Genomic DNA, 6,000 nt, shown 5'->3' with positions numbered 1-6,000 from the left:
GTGTTCACGCGATCGCATGGACGACGCGATCGCGTGCCAGAAGCGAAGATTCAGCGACGTGGCCGCATGACTGGCGCGACCGCGCGCCTTAAGCAGAATGCACATGACGCGGTCGCATGACTGACGCGATCGCGTGGCAAGGAAAAGCTCCGAATGACGCGACCGCGTGACCCACGCGGACGCATGACAGAGGCCACGCACTAGAAAATTACAGAACACGCCCCAGCGAGTTCTAAACCCCTTTTTGGCCCAAATCCAAGTCCAGAAAGCATAGACCAGAGGTTATAAAGTGGGGGAATGCATCCATTCATAAGAGGGCTTTTCATAATTTACTTTTCCATGATTTAGATTTAGTTTTGAGAGAGGTTCTCTCCTCTCTCTCTTAGGATTAGGATTAGGACTTCTCTTAGTTTTAGGAGTGACTCTCAATCCCAGGTTCTTTATTTTTATTTAATTTATGAACTCTTCCATGTTACATATAATTTTCTTAATTAATGTTAATTGAGGTATTTCCATTCATGATTGCTTTCTTTTATTTACATGATTACTGTTTCCCATCTGAAGATAATTTTTATTCAGTAAATTTACTATTTTCTTTTTGGCTTTGGTTGAGACATTGGTAACTCTTAAGTTATCAAACTCATTGTTGATTGAAAATTGGAATTAATTTGCCACTTAACTTACCTCCATAGTTAGAGGTTAATAAGGTGGGGAAGAATCCAATTCTCATCACAATTGATAAGGATAACTAGGATAGAACCTCCAGTTCTTAATACCTTGCCAAGAGTTTATTTTTATTGCTATTATTTTATTTCCTCTGCTATTTACTATTGTTGCTTTTTATCTCATACTTTAAAAACCCCCAATTTACAATCTCCATAGCCAATAATAAGAACATACCTCCCTGCAATTCCTTGAGAAGACGACCCGATGTTTAATACTCGGTTATCAATTTTAAAGGGGTTTGTTACTTGTGACAACCAAAACGTTTGTATGAAAGGACTTTTGAAGGTTTAGAAACTATACTTGCAACGAGGATTTATCCACAAATTTCTAGACCACGCAAAAGTTCTCTCATCAAAATGGCGCTGTTGCCGGGGAATTGCAAACGTGTGCCTTATTATTGGTTATTGTAAATATTTTTCTAAAAAAAAATATTTTTCTTTTACCTATTTATTTGTTTCTCCTTTTTCCCCTTTATTTCTGATAACTACTATGAATTCTCACCCCTCTCGCGTTGAGTTTGGTTCTAACTTTGTTGAAGGAAATAGAAACCACAGCAGGAATATGCATCAAGGTCAGACCAATCAAGGATGGATGGAGCCAAGAGGATCTAATCAACCCTTTAGGCAACAACATCATCCTAGATATCATGGACAAAGACCAGGCTACAATGCATCCCAAGCTGATAGATATGGTGGACCATCTTGTAGCTACCAACAAGCCCCACCCTATGCTCAGAGATCATCCTTTCAACACAACCTCAACCCACAAAACTCACAAGTCCCTTTCCGTCATTCACCTCCATATGACCCTAACCCTCAACCACCATACCAACCACCTTATGAGCCATATGAACCATATATAGAAACACCCCAATTCCAACCTAATTACTCATAAGAACCACCACTTCAATATTCACCATCTCCATATCCATCAATCTAAGAGCATTATGATCCTACTTATGATAACCGAGTGCATCAAGAGGCAAAGGATCGTCTCAAGGAAACAATGGATCGATTTCAGGCAACCACTCAACAACTGGGGCAAGTATTAATTCAATGGGCTTCTAGACGCTTAAATACACAAGGATCAGCCACAGCCCCATGTGGACAGTCTAGTGAAGAGCGTAGCATGAAGGAGATACCAGAAACCCCAGTGAACAAGATAGAGAATGAATTCGTACTAAAACAAGTAGAAGAAGCTGTCATTGTTCAAAAAGAAGAAGAAGTGGTTGAAGACTTAGGAGATGCAGAACCTCCATCGGAAAGTCAAGACATCGAGCCTCCTTCCAAGACGGTTGAAATTGATGCTGAGGAGGGTGTACAACTTCCAATGCATATCACAGTTGAAGACTTGGAAGAGGTTAATCAAGAGATGGAGATTCAAGAAGAAGAAGCACAACCTCCCATGCCCTTGGAAAGCAATGAAAAAGAGATTGAATTAAAAGAGAGCTACCAAGAGGAAGAGGTTGAAATTGAAGAAGTTTGCAAAGAGGTGGTAATTATCAGAGAAGAGCACAAGGGAGTGGAGCTTGCAATTTCATTAAAGATACCTCCCCCTAAGTCGCCATCATCCTTCACAACATTCAAGTGGGTAAAATTCATATCCCATAGCTTTCTAATCCCACTTGAATATGGGCTACTGGAGACGGATGGTCAACTTAGAGCTCTTTGTGGCATTAAGAGTAAAAGGAAGATGGTCAGTGGTAAGAATTGTCCTGCAAGGTTCATCATGGTTGGAAGCTTTAAGTTTAAACGTAAAGGTTGGTATAGAGCTCAACTGAATGGGTCTAGGAAGTTGTTTGGCCACTTACGTGAGAATTCAGACTGCTTGCCACCCGGATGGAACAATATTGCTCAACCAAAAGACGGGTGCAAAGGCAAGGTCTGGGACCCCGGAATCCATTCTACCAATCACCACTCTTGGGGCCTTGTCACTTGCTTTAACTTGCTTGAAGGCTTTCTGCGCCTTGTTTGGGATCCCGGAGGCTATTGGAAGTACAAACATTGGTGGGGATTCCTGGATCAATACAAGCACAATCCACCCTAGCAGGAAGCTCATCAAATGTCCAACTTAAGGACTATAACTAAAAGTGCTAGGTGGGAGACAACCCACCATGATATGATCGTTCATTTTTTATTTTTATTTAGTTTTATTTGCTTTTGAGTTTTATTTTATTTTATTATATTGAACCTGGATTTTTGCATCACATTCATATTAACACTTCATTCTGCATTTTATTTCAAAAAAAAAGCGAGCACGCGATGCGACTGCATAAGCGACGCGTCCGCGTCGCAAGGAGATGAGAGAATAATAAAGTGAACAGAGAGTTACGCAGGAGCAGGGCTGGAGGCGCGCTATTAGCACAAATTGACTCCACGCGAATGCGTCGATGACACGTCCGCGTCATTTGGAAAAATAGCCTCCCACGCGACCGCGTCACTCACGCGGCCGCGTGACCTGAAATCGGCGTAAAAAGGGTGTATGGCCGAAAGTTGAGCTAGAATTGGGCTGGACCCGTGCTAGCAGCACAAGCCCTGCCACGTGAACGCGTCACCCACGCGTCCGCGTCATATTGGAAATAAGGCCACCCGCGCGATCGCGTCGACCACGCGACCGCATCACCCTGGATTTTGGCAATACTGACGTTTTGAACAGAGAGTTGTGCGGCCGCGAGGCTGCGCTCGCGCCACTAGCACAAATCGAGTCACGCGATCGCGTGCCCCACGCGTCCGCGTCGCCCAACCTTATCGCGCACCACGCGACCGCGTCACCCACGCGACCGCGTCGCCAGCGTCGCACAACCTATCCAGATTAGTGCCAATTTTCTTATCCTCTCTTTTCTAATCCTAATTTCTTCCTTCTCTCTCCTTTCTCACTTTCTTTTTCTTCTCCTCCTCCTTTTTCCCTCTCATTTTATTTTATTTTATTTGCATACTTTCATTCATTACATATTTTTATTTTTCTAAATTTATTCTTTTACCATTGGTGTTCAAATGTTTTTATTCAACTGTTATTTCTTCTCTGGTATTATCTTGGTGCTTATGACTTGTTTTATTCGGGTTAGGTAATATTATTTAAATCAATGCCAATCTTTTATACCTGTATTACTTTTGTATTGATTTTTAATTTATATTATCTTTCCTTCCCCACTCTCTCCCCCATTGTTGCATATTCTGCACCACTAGTATGCCATGGCTTCTATTATTTTCTTACATGTTGTAGCTACCATGTGAATGAGACCCTTTTCATCTGGCATTAACCCAACCATACTCCATCTTTTAATTTCTATCTTTATTTTTGGGTTACTTTTCTTCCTTTTTTTTCTTTCAGGATGGCCACCAGGAAGAGAATTGGAAGACGATCACATGGGAGAGACAAACAAGTCCATCAGCACAATCCTTGAAGAAAAGCATCAGTTGGAACAGCCCGTCCACCTGCACATCTCAACATGCACCGAAGACGGTGCAATCTTTAAGTGTGGGGAGGTCGATACCGACTTCCATGGGTTAGTCACTTCATATTTTAGCACCAATGTTTAAATTTTCTTTGTAGTTCATTATTGCATTTGCATGATTGATTGCATATTTGTTTGATTTTTTTTGCATATTTTACCACTTGGTTGAAGTAATATTTTCTTTTTCAAGAAAATTTTTAGAGAATTTCACTAATTTGAATAAAATTTTTTTTGTTACACTTGTTTGAAGAAATATTATTTTGGAACATAGTTTAAAGCTTGAACACACAAAACCAGTGAGATTTTGAGCCTATTTGATTGGTTTCATTTTATCAACCAATATTTTATTTTTGGTGTGTGTTTTTCTCTCTAAAATTGTGATCTTTGTCTTGCTTGATTCTATATTTCCATTGTTTAATGTATGCATACACTTATATGATTGAGGCCTTGTTTCACTGAGCTTACATACCCATATGGCCTTAACCTTTTCATTATCTATTGCAAACCAATTTTGAGCCTATTTTACCCCTTTGTTCTTTATTTTAGCACATCATTAACTCTAAGCAAAAAACAATAATGTCCTTAATTTGAATCCTTGGTTAGCTTAGACTAGTGAAAATGCTTATGAATTAAGTGTGGGGAAGAGTGGGTTTGGAAACATCTGGTTTGAGAATTGAGTATGTTAGAATTTTCTAAAACTGTGAAAAAATGTTTAGGACATGTTCATGCATTCAATAAATTAATCATATGCATAAAAAAAAAGCAAATAAGAAAAAGGGGACAAAATGCCCCAAAGTAAGTAGTGAAGGCAATGCATATGTACTGTACTTAAAATTAGAATGCATGAATATATGGAAAACATGGTTAATGGATGGCTAGATGTTGTATTATGATTACATAGATTGTTTAAGTTAGGTGGGAAAGTTTCAGTTAATTAAGGATTCAAATTTTAGTCCACTTAGCCAAATACAATCCTACCTTGACCCTAGCCCTATTACAACCCTTAAAAGACCTCTTGATTTGTGTATTGGTGCATTAAATTTTTGTTGATTGTTAGATGAAGAGCAAGCTATAGAAAGCAAGATTAGTAGAGAATTGAGAGAGACCCTAGACACTTGAAAGTTAGAATCATATACACTACCAAGGGTTCAGTGCTCAATTCTATGTTCCCTGCTTTCATGAGCTATCTTCTTCTTGCAAGTTATTTATATTGTATTTTGTGATTTGAATTAGTGAAATCCAGTTCATATTTGTCTTGAAGAACTTATTTATTTTTAACCAAGTAGATAAAAACAATTTGCATTTAATTGAATTTAATTTAGGTTGCATTGCATTCCATCACTTTAACCTTAATTATTTACCTTGGATTTAGCATGAGGACATGCTAGTGTTTAAGTGTGGGGAGGTTGCTAAACCCATATTTCGTGAGTTCTTTTGTGCTTAATTTGAGTGATTTATATAATCCTTCACCTACTTATTCACATTAATTGCATGGTTTTACTTTCCCTTCCTTATTATGTCGTATTATGAAAAACTTGTTTCCTAAGCTTTAAAAATTAATTATTTTAATTACCTTTATTTCCATTCGATGCCGTGATTAGTATGTTGAGTAGTTTCAGATTTTCTAAGGCGGAATGACTTAGAGGATGGAAAAGGAAACATACAAAAATGGAAGGAGAAATCAAAACGGAGCTTTAAGGAAACTGGTGTTCACGCGATCACATGGACGACGCGATCGCGTGCCAGAAGCGAAGATTCAGCGACGCGGCCGCATGACTGACGCGACCGTGTGCCTTAAGCAGAACGCACATGACGCGGTC

The sequence above is a fragment of the Arachis hypogaea genome, chromosome 1 (genome assembly GCF_003086295.3).
Source record: "Arachis hypogaea cultivar Tifrunner chromosome 1, arahy.Tifrunner.gnm2.J5K5, whole genome shotgun sequence".
Classification (NCBI taxonomy): Eukaryota; Viridiplantae; Streptophyta; class Magnoliopsida; order Fabales; family Fabaceae; genus Arachis; species Arachis hypogaea.
This window is presented reverse-complemented; position numbering follows the sequence as displayed.